Here is an 11588-nt window from a genome sequence, read left to right as displayed (position 1 = left end):
CTGGAGGGGGCACCAGTCCTTCACAGGGCAACACAGACACACACACACACATTCACTCACACCTACGGACACTTTTGAGTCGCCAATCCACCTACCAACGCAGACACAGGGAGAACACACCACACTCCTCACAGACAGTCACCCGGAGGAAACCCACGCAGACACAGAGAGAACACACCACACTCCTCACAGACAGTCACCCGGAGGAAACCCACGCAGACACAGAGAGAACACACCACACTCCTCACAGACAGTCACCCGGAGGAAACCCACGCAGACACAGGGAGAACACACCACACTCCTCACAGACAGTCACCCGGAGGAAACCCACGCAGACACAGAGAGAACACACCACACTCCTCACAGACAGTCACCCAGAGGAAACCCACACAGACACAGAGAGAACACACCACACTCCTCACAGACAGTCACCCGGAGGAAACCCACGCAGACACAGGGAGAACACACCACACTCCTCACAGACAGTCACCCGGAGGAAACCCACACAGACACCGAGAGAACACACCACACTCCTCACAGACAGTCACCCGGAGGAAACCCACGCAGACACAAAGAGAACACACCACACTCCTCACAGACAGTCACCCAGAGGAAACCCACGCAGACACAGAGAGAACACACCACACTCCTCACAGACAGTCACCTGGAGCGGGACTCGAACCCACAACCTCCAGGTCCCTGGAGCTCGCTCTGTGACTGCGACACCTACCTGCTGCGCCACCGTGCTGCAAAAAAAATTAAAATTAAAATAAATAAATAAAAAATATTCAATGGAACTCAATGTAAAACGTTGTTATTCAGAGTAATTTTGGAGCGTTTCTATTGGTCCATGATTCATCATGTAATTTTTACAGAAAGTGAAAGACAGCTGCTGTGTTCAAATGATTTGCCGTGGCCCCTGCTTTCATAGTTGTGTTGTAATATAGAGTTCAATCAGTGCATTACATTATATTTACATTACAACAATAAATATCTAATATGTGACACTAAATGTACTGCCACCGTGCTGCTCCACAGGGAAATTAATACTTTTATTTTAACATTCAAATGAATATATTTACCCTGTGAAGGATTGGCGCCCCTCCAGGGTGTGTTCCCGTCTTGTGCCCAGTGATTCTGGGTAATCTCCGGACCCACCCTGGCCCCGAACTGGAAAAGGGTTACAGACAATGAATGAATAAATGAATGAATATATTGTGTGTCAAGGTGGAAACAGGTGCTAATGTGTACAGTTATTAACTTTAACTGAGTGTTTATTGGGATAGAACTTCAAAAGCTACATATAAAGCCACGCGAAATGCATTTTAAAGGAATACAATTACACGTAAAAAACAAGCAACAAACAATAAGTTATTTACACATTTTGATCCTGATGTTGTTGCAGCTGTGGATGAAATAGCCCTTGCTACCACAAGATGGCGACAATGATCCATGAATTATATCCATAACCGGTTTTAGATTCACAAATAAATCCCATGCCATTCTTTACTCCCTATGAACAAAGTACAGGAGCTGGTCATAAAATTAGAAGCTCAGGAAAAAGATGATTTATTTCAGTAATTCTATTTAAAAAGTGAAACTTGTGTATTACACTCATTCATTACACTCAGACTGATATATTTCAAGTGTTTATTTCTTTTAATTTGATGATTATAACTGACAACTAATGAAAATCTCAAATTCAGTGTCTCAGAAAATTAGTATATTACTTAAGACCAATACCAAAAAAAAAGGATTTTTAGAAACGATGGCCAAGTGAAAATATGAACATGAAAAGTATGAGCATGTACAGCACTCAATACTTAGTTGGGGCTCTCCATTCCATATAAAGAGTCTGATCCCCTCTGCAGCCCCAAAATAATGTGGCCCAGCGAACACATCGCTCATAAAAAGGAGAAGCACATGGTCAATGGCACAATGTCCTACTGACCACAGGGGCACAGAGCCCTTGAAGGCTGACCCTATCCAGGTAACCCTGTGTTGAGAGCCAATGGAGTCTCCACCATTTCCGAGACAGTAAACACTTTGTTGTCACTCTGAGATGGAAATATTAATGCCTGCTCCCCAAGAACAGATGCTTCTTGGTACTTGGTTAAAATCCCTGGGGATGAGCCTAAAGAATATACTTCAGTATGCACCCTGTACATGGAATGTAACAACCCATTTCAAAAAGGAGAGGACTGTTATTAATAGTGAGAAATTTAAAAGCAGATTTGTAAACAGAATCATTTTGTATTTAATATTTTCATTTATTTGTATTTGCGCTCGAGGTGACTGTCTGTGAGGAGTGTGGTGTGTTCTCCCTGTGTCTGCGTGGATTTCCTCCGGGTGACTGTCTGTGAGGAGTGTGGTGTGTTCTCCCTGTGTCTGCGTGGGTTTCCTCCGGGTGACTGTCTGTGAGGAGTGTGGTGTGTTCTCCCTGTGTCTGCGTGGGTTTCCTCCGGGTGACTGTCTGTGAGGAGTGTGGTGTGTTCTCCCTGTGTCGGCGTGGGTTTCCTCCGGGTGACTGTCTGTGAGGAGCGTGGTGTGTTCTCCCTGTGTGTGCGTGGGTTTCCTCCGGGTGACTGTCTGTGAGGAGCGTGGTGTGTTCTCCCTGTGTGTGCGTGGGTTTCCTCCGGGTGACTGTCTGTGAGGAGCGTGGTGTGTTCTCCCTGTGTGTGCGTGGGTTTCCTCCGGGTGACTGTCTGTGAGGAGCGTGGTGTGTTCTCCCTGTGTCTGCGTGGGTTTCCCCCGGGTGACTGTCTGTGAGGAGCGTGGTGTGTTCTCCCTGTGTCTGCGTGGGTTTCCCCCGGGTGACTGTCTGTGAGGAGCGTGGTGTGTTCTCCCTGTGTCTGCGTGGGTTTCCTCCGGGTGACTGTCTGTGAGGAGCGTGATGTGTTCTCCCTGTGTCTGCGTGGGTTTCCTCCGGGTGACTGTCTGTGAGGAGCGTGATGTGTTCTCCCTGTGTCTGCGTGGGTTTCCTCCGGGTTACTGTCTGTGAGGAGTGTGGTGTGTTCTCCCTGTGTCTGCGTGGGTTTCCTCCGGGTGACTGTCTGTGAGGAGTGTGGTGTGTTCTCCCTGTGTCGGCGTGGGTTTCCTCTGGGTGCTCCGGCTTTTGAGTTACACACTCCTGTTTTCAGTTTGAAAAGCTTTTTGACAATTGGGCAAGATCAGTCAGCCATTTTTTCCAAAAACTTATTTTTAAAACACGGAATATTAACAGTCCTTCCTTTTGAAATGTTGTTTCTCTATTAAGGATTCTGCTTTTTTATTTTCAAATCTTTTGGCTCTATTCTGATGCTAAACCTCTGTATGAACTCTGCCTGGACAATACTTTGATAAAATTACGGCTTCCAGGTTCTTTACATTACAGTATCTTATCAGTACACAATTGGTCAAGAGCTCTTTTCTGGACAGAGATTTGTCTACAGACTTACGATCTTGTGGAAGTTTATTCAACACATCTCTTAGTATTAGGTATTGTATTATGTAGTTAATATCCTGGTTACATCCAACATGTTGCATCTTAGCCATGTTGCATTTCTTAAACAGAATGGCCCACACACATTTTGCAAGATCTGGCCCAGTTTTCCAGTGACTGGAAAAGCTTAGGAATTTTTTAGTATGAGCCACTCCAAACTTACAGTTTGCCAGCGCCGACGGCAGAGGTCAGCAGTGCCATATATTTGGCTGGGTAACAGCTATAGGTCATTACGGTTTTTTTTTTTTATCCTTCCCAATGCAAACTGCATATTTGTTGTTTTCAAGATCATTAAGATACGGTTGTTACACAGTTGTACAGTGGAGAATTCTTGACAAGATCAGGGAGCAAGACCAAGCAATTCCACTTTAGGAACAAAACCCAAAAATTCACAACCCGACTACCAATATTTATTTTACAGGAGAATTTACAGGGGAGGGAACCGTTGCTTATAACAAGAGGACATGGCAACCATGATTTTCCTTCCACTTTTTACAGCCAATCAGAATCTGTTGCTAAGCGAACTCAGCTGTTAGAAGTTGTTCTTGCCGTTTTGGAGTTTTCTCTCCTCAGTAAGAAACGGATAAACTGAGGTAAATTATTTTTGTCATGCTATAAAATAGGTATTTTTTGTCTGGGCTAGATATACATGAGAATTTATTTATAACAGTGAGGCTAACTGAAGCAAATTCAGCTTCTGTGTTTAATAGTCGTCTTGTTGAGGAAATGTAACCATGTTTTTGAAGTCTATTAAATGCAGTCTTTAAATGTCATATTTGCTGCATAACTATTTATCACTATCACCCTGATAACTACTTCTCTGTAGAAATTCATTCATTTAATAAACTATATTTTATTTTCCAGTCAAATTTAACAATGGCAGTTCGAGAGACTTGGAAAATTCCAGAAGACAGCTCTGACAGTGACGACAGTTTGAAAGATAAACGTCCACGCTTTCCCGATGTGACAATGTTAGTATGCAGATATTGCTCCATTTGCTTTTCAAAATGTACTTCCAAGCGATTTAAAGATTTTGTAAACTACTTTTATTGTCTTTGTCTTAGAAAAGAAAATCCGAGCTCAGGGGAGAAGAGGAAACACAGTCAACAGAAACTGACAGGCCTGCTTAGACCAGTCCAGCCCTTTGTCACAAAGACAAGTCAGTCCACAACTGATTTATGTGCAGTGCTTCAATTTGAGATTAAATACCTAAAACTAATTATTAGTATTGTTACATTTTAGGCATTTGTCAGAGTGTTAACCCAAGGGATTTACAGATTTAACCACGTTACTGATGTAAACTAATATAGTGTTAGGGGTCATTCCAGCGTGGGGACTCTTATGGGTATACCCAGGTATGTTTAACTGGGCAGTGAATCAAAATGGTGGAGCAAGAGGTAGGTGTCGCTGTCACACAGCTCCAGGGTCTAGGGGTTGTGGGTTTGAACCCTGCTCCGAGTGACTGTCTGTGATTAGTTTGGTGTGTTTTCCCAGTGTCTGTGTGGGTTTCCTCCAAGTGCTCCTACAGTCCAAAAACACATGTTGTGACTCAAAAGTGTCCATAAGTGTGAGTGAGTCAGTGTGTGAAGGTATGGTGCCACCTCCAGGGTGTGTTCCCACCTTGTGCCAAGTGATTCGCTCCGTGATTAGGCTCCGGGCCTGGATAACTGGATAAGGGTTACAGACAATGAATTGTAATAAAGCAGTGATATTAAGCACAGTGCTAACAGCGCTAATTTTCACACGACTGAAGGACAGCTGCTGTGTTCAAATAATGTAGTAATCTTATAGTGGAAAAAAAATTGAGATACATGTTTTTAATTGGACAACGACAATTTACTGATGCACTACATTTTTCTGACACTTTGTCTTAGGAGGAGAGCCAAACAACCCGCTTCCTCACTGGAGCATGACTCCTGTACGTCTGAGAGGACTACAGCAGTAGTTGGACACTACAGTCGACCACTGTAGTCAATGCCTGTGTGTAAAACTATAGCGGATACCTAGGATTGACAACTATTAGCTATGCCAGAGTGTGATTCTAGTCTACACCTGTGCACTAGCACTATAGATGTCATCTTAATGTAATCACTATAGACAACACCAGTGCATAATTGCTGTAGTTAATGCCAGAACGTGGTCGCTGGAAGCAGTGGCTGAGCATGATCTCTATAAATTAAAACCTAGTTTTCTATTTATAGTCCATGCCGGAGCTTCACTGCCACAGACCACGTCTGTGCGAGATCACTATAGTCCACACCAGAGCACATTCACTATAGACCACACAATGTGGTCATGATAGTGCTCACACGAGTGTGACTGCTGTAGTTGACTGCTATAGCATGATTACTGTGGTCAACCACATCGGTTGGATCCAGGGCTTGGCTGCTGTGGTCTACGCTGGAGATTCCTATGCTGGATAGAGATCACTGCTGAGTTAAAGGAGAAATCTGGGGCCTGTTACTTATTTCATCATTACTCTTATTTTATTTTATTTTATTTCACTTTATCACACTCATCATAAAACTGCCTAGTATGGGTAATTAAAACTGATTAATTTCAGATTTTCAATCATCAAAATTGTAACCAAACTAGTTACCTGTCAGCTAGTCTCTAACTAACTTCCCATCCTCTTGGGGTCAGTATGGAGGTATCCTTGGACTGTGTATAAATAGAGGAAGCCAAGCAGTACGGAAAGAATGGTTTTAATGCTGCATAGTTTTCTTGATAGGAAACTGTGTTTGCTTCCTGTTGTATTTTTTTTTATTTTTGCTTATGTTTAAAAGTCGTATTTGTGCTTTTAACACAATTTTATGGAGGCTGCATGGTAGGTAAAATGCTGAATACTTTGTTTGCTAATGCTACTTCTTTGCTAATGTTAAATTTAAGTTAATGCTAATGCTATGCTAATTCTTTGTAAATGTTATGCTATAGTGCTAGTGGTGTATTTGCTAATGCTACTGCTATAGGTGTTATTGCCATTGTGTTTGCTTGTGCTATTGGTAGTAGTACTTGGAATTGGTTTTAGGCTCAGTTTTCTGATGCATGTTTCAGTTTTTTATGCATGAGGAGATTTTATATACCTTAGACCCTGTGGACAGTTCTGGGTTGGCAAATCTAGGACAACTACATTCCTCCACACCATTAGCTGCTAACAACTGCAGCCTTCTGCTCTCCACCATAGACAAAAACTGCTATATCACCTATTGACTCTAAGAGTGCTGGGTGATATGAGTGCGAATCAATATCACGATTAATTGTACATTTTACCACGATTGTGATTAATTAACAATTATTTTTGTTTTTGTATTTTTGACCCTCATAGTTCAGTGACGAGGCTTGTACTGTAAGTATGCTCCAGTATTAAATATAGGATATTTTTTCTAAAGTTGCTGGGAGCTTGTTCCTTTCTAGTTTTTTGAGTATTATGAATATTTAGTGTGATTGTGATTTGGTTCTCAGTTTACATTTGACGACTTTTTATTCAGTTTAATCTTAATTATAGTCAAACAGTACACACAGTGGGGACATAACAGAATAAAAAACAACAACTAAAAAATAAAAAATTAAAGATGTATATAATCAATATAGACAAGCTTAGAAGTTCTGAATGTCGATTTTGATTAATTTTCAATTAATTGCCCAGCCCTAGACTCTAACCATCTTGTGTATATATTGAATGCTTTCTCGTGGACTGTTTAATTGTTTGGGGTTTGTCTGTTTTTTGGTTGCATTGTGTGAGTGGGTTTCACTTACTACTTAGTTGCTTCAAACCATACACAGTCCCAGGTGATACCCTCCCTTACAAGAAAATCTTTGTAGCTTAGTAGTCTTAATAGTGTTACAAGGTAGCCCTGGTATATATAGTAATTCTTTTTCAAACATCAAGTTTATAGAATTCTTTCTCCAAATATAGTTGGGCAAATTGTTAATGGGTCATTTCTGTCCATAAAATTCTTGAATAAACTTTGAAATAAATTTGACATGGGCATGGTGTAGTGTGTGAATTTGTTAGTTTATTCTTATAAATCATTGTAATATTTCACTGATCTGTAATAGGGAGATTAGAGCCTGTCATTCTGGAGAAGGGTAGGAAACTAGGAAACCTAGTGTTTCTTTAAGTCTGGAAAACACCAATGGTATATGAGCATTAGTTCATAACTTTAGAATTTAAAAACTGTTGAAAGATGAACATGTCCCCTTACATTCTTTAATAGCATTGTACCATGCATGCATATAGAGTCGCACAAAGCATCAGAATTTCGACTCTCTTTCAGTACTAAACAATTCAATTCTGACTCATTCGATGTTTACCAATCAGTATACTGAATAAGTAAATCAAATAGCACGTTCTATTAGATTGATTTATCGAATCAAATAGCGAGTTGTGCCGTACACTTCACTCAACATTTCACATGGGTTCATTTTAAGTAGAAAAGTACGAGTTTAAATCGGAGTAATAGGTGTAGAGCTTTATTTTCCTTAACGCTTTCATGTGGGTTAATTTTAAACTGTGAAATATTGGTATTTGAAGTATACATTGTGTACAGCTTATGCTCATTTTACAAGTGTTATCTTCTCGCTTCATTTTTTTCTTAGAACCTTAAAGCCTTATTTTTCATTGCAGCTACTCCTCAGTTGAATATCATTAACATTTTAACACTGAGTAGAACATCACTGACTTCTTTCTGTAAAATCTGTCCAAGTTTATTCACTGACCTTAACATTTATGGAAATCAAACTGAAAGACTAATATTTAGCAGATTGTTTTTGGCCCTAATAAAATCGTTTGGTGTCAAGAATCGTGATACTACACGTGGAATCTGTATTGACGTCAAAGTTCTGGTGTCGTGACAACTCTACATGCATATGTGCTTAAATATATGACTATTTTATATATTTTTACTGATGAATTTAGTGGAGCAAATTGAGCATACACTGATGTCTATACTAATTATGGTTCGGGAAGATGTATTTCTCAAATGTAATGACTGCTGAATATAGTCTCATACTTGACTAACGATTACATTTTTTTGTTATTCGTCTTGCTGATTTAAAGTGTCTAATTATAATATACATTAAGTTGCCAAGTTATGTACATTTTTTCAGGAGTGATTTGTTTACAAATACAAATATATTTTAGGTACACACACACACGCTTTTTTTATTTGATGAAACCTTCCTTCTGTGTGACATTTTGTATGTTGACGCTTTTCTTTCTGTTAAAACATGCTTTTAATAAATCGATAAGGTTAAATTACCAAAAAAAATAAGTAAATAAATAACAAAATTCAACTTTACACTCAATAATGGTGGCCTGCAGAAATGAATGATGAGCCCCCATCCTATACATTCTACATCAGAGTTTCCCAGTCTTTTACAAGTGGCGGCCCACTTACCACACCACAAACCATTCTGTGGCCCAAGATTGGACCAGCCCCTCCCTACCTTATGACAACTGTCAAGAGTTGGACTGCACCTAAAGCCCTTCGAGCTTGAAGTACAGCTTGACTCGACCTGCCATCCCTAAAGACAGGACTACCGTCAAGACTCTTCTCTGTTCTGGTGCCCAGATTGTGGAACAAACTTCCACTAGCTGACCGAACAGCAGACTCTTACGGTCTTCAAACGCAGACTGAAGAACCATCTCTTTGTGACCCACTTAGTTGAGCACTAATCTAGTGCTCACCGTAACATGTTATGGCACTTTCTGGGTATGAGCACTGACTAGTTTTTCCTTCTAGGTTTGAGCACTTATTATGATTTGGTCTTTCTATGTATCAGCAGTGGCCCTTGTTCTGACAAGTGTCTGAGCTCAGAGGGAATTTGGACCCTAACCTATTTGTACTAGCTAGGATAGTCATTCTGTCTGAATGCTAAGCTCTTTTGCTTAAGAGCATCTGTTAAATGCTGTAAATGTAAGTTATTTGTGCTGACCGTCTTTTCAGAACTCATCTTTTTATGAAGAAGAGTTGCAAAAAATCCGCATGTCTACAGAAATTAGAAAAAAGTATTCAAAGTTGAAAACATTTGGATAAAAAAAAAAAAACAGGGTAAAAAAACAATGGTTTTAGTTAAATGGTTAGGTTGGCCGTCAAAATTTAACAGCTGGGTTCTTGAAAATTATGTTGTGGACATACAAAGGCCTTAAAAGGTGTTGTACTTTGTGAACTAGTTCATTTACATCAAAGGACAAATATGGGGGACAATGGTTTTTGCGTCACACTGCAGAGCAATTCGTCTATGTCGGTGTACCCCGATAATCAAATTTCTAATTATAGAACAAAACTAGCGAAACCAATCGATCTAATAGGTGACTGGGAAGTAGGGGTGATAGAGTTTCAATATCCACGAACGTGGACAGCCTTTTGTGAACTAGATGCCACATTTAGTGTAATTGATAAAAAATCGGGCAAAACAACACAAATAACTCTACCTACAGGGTATTATAACCATATACCGGCATTAGTTGCTGAGATTAATATCCATCTAGCAGACCATTCAATAGGTCTTGTTTATGACCAAATAAGTCACAGGTTGTTTATTAAGACGTTATCTGATATCGGTTTGATATTTAATGGTAAACTAGCCATCATCTTGGGTTTTAAACCAGGTGTGATACTAGAGTGTGTAGTTAAAACAAATGACCTGGATGTCGTACAGAAAGAGTATGTGCCGCATAAGGGGAAGCCCATATAAGGACATCCTGTACTGACCTGTCACCGAGGCCATAAATCAAGGGGTGATAAATCAATCACAGAGGTGTTTGACAGAAGGTGTAGGATATATACTACTGAGGTAGAAAAGGAGAAACCACAAGATAAATATTAAATAAAAATTCTCCCCTCACTAGACATCTTTTCTAGTTCTTTCTTTCTTTGTTTCTTTTTTCAAATAGAATTGTTCTTAAGAAAAACAATAAAAAATAAGGAATTTCTTCCCTTCAGTGCACTTCTGGCTCTAAACAAAAACAGTAAGTGAAAATTAAATAAAAAAAGTATAAATGAAGAAAGAATATGTTAAGAGCCCACAGCTACCTCCCTCCAGTGGTGTCTCTCTCCGTACTGTGATGTGTCGACTCGAGGAGAGCGCTGAGTGGGCGGGCCAGGGGTTCGTTTCCCGTACAACGACGGAGCTAGCATTGAACTAATGTGGTACGATGCATCGTTAAACAAACCAACATCTGAAGCCTGACCATTTCCTAAAACCGTCAAACTTTTTGTTAGTACCACAGTAGTTTGAACCATGTTGGTTTAAACCACCGTAGTCCAAACTACAATGGTTCCAGACGTGTTTGGTCTGGCTTTCACGTGAAAACCCCGCCTTTCTGTATCACACAGAGGTGGGTTCGAGACCCTAGAGCGCTTATTGTGTCGTTTTTATAACAGTAGCTGAAGCTCTCATTGATGAAACATTGATTCACTAAAGTACTGTAAAGTATTCTATGATGCCTCTTCTGATTTGTAGTATATACCAACTTATTTCCACTTGTACAGAACAATATTACCTACATTTTACATGACCACAAAATATTATTGTTCAATTAAAAAATATTAGCGTTGCAATGGCCAATTGTTTTTATGGCTGTCTTGTAATAACTCACTGACTGCACTCACACATTCAATTGTATAAATAACTGGATTTTTATTTAAACACCTTAATAAAAAATCACTTGTAAACTCTGAAATACAGCCAATGGAACCCAAAAGGTAGGTTTTACAAAATAGCTTTTTAAATTAAATAATCATCCATTTCTGGGTAATAAAATAAACAAATACTCTGCAAAGTGCAAAACAGCAGCATTCAACGGTAGAGATTAAAACAACCACAACTGTCAACACACATTTAACTGATTTAACATTTTCTTCAACTATTTTTTGGAAGGCAGATTGGCATTCAGGAAAACCAAGTGTCTCAGCTCGGAGGGGTTGATCCGGCCATCCCTCCCCTCCCCTCCCCTCTCCTCCCCTCCCCTCCCTGATTGGTGGTATAACTCTTCGCTGATTGGTACCTTTGCTTGTTGTTCTCTGATTGGTTGAATGACAAGCCGTGCGCAGCAGTCAGGGCGTGCGGGAGAGGGAAACCTCTCACCTCTATTTCACAGAAG

At 40.1% G+C, this 11588-nt stretch overlaps 1 long non-coding RNA gene across 1 annotated transcript; it reads left to right on the top strand.

The window, feature by feature from the left end:
- Positions 1-3919: 3919 nt before the first annotated feature.
- LOC136699063 (uncharacterized) lies at positions 3920-8729 on the top strand. Its single transcript, XR_010803595.1, has 4 exons — positions 3920-4074; positions 4346-4452; positions 4546-4640; positions 5356-8729. It is a non-coding gene; the product is annotated as an uncharacterized lncRNA (long non-coding RNA).
- The last annotated feature ends 2859 nt before the right edge of the window (positions 8730-11588 follow it).

This window comes from Hoplias malabaricus, chromosome 6, assembly GCF_029633855.1.
Source record: "Hoplias malabaricus isolate fHopMal1 chromosome 6, fHopMal1.hap1, whole genome shotgun sequence".
Taxonomy (NCBI): Eukaryota; Metazoa; Chordata; class Actinopteri; order Characiformes; family Erythrinidae; genus Hoplias; species Hoplias malabaricus.
Note: the sequence above shows the minus strand (reverse complement) of the source record. Positions and strands in the feature narration are given on the sequence as shown.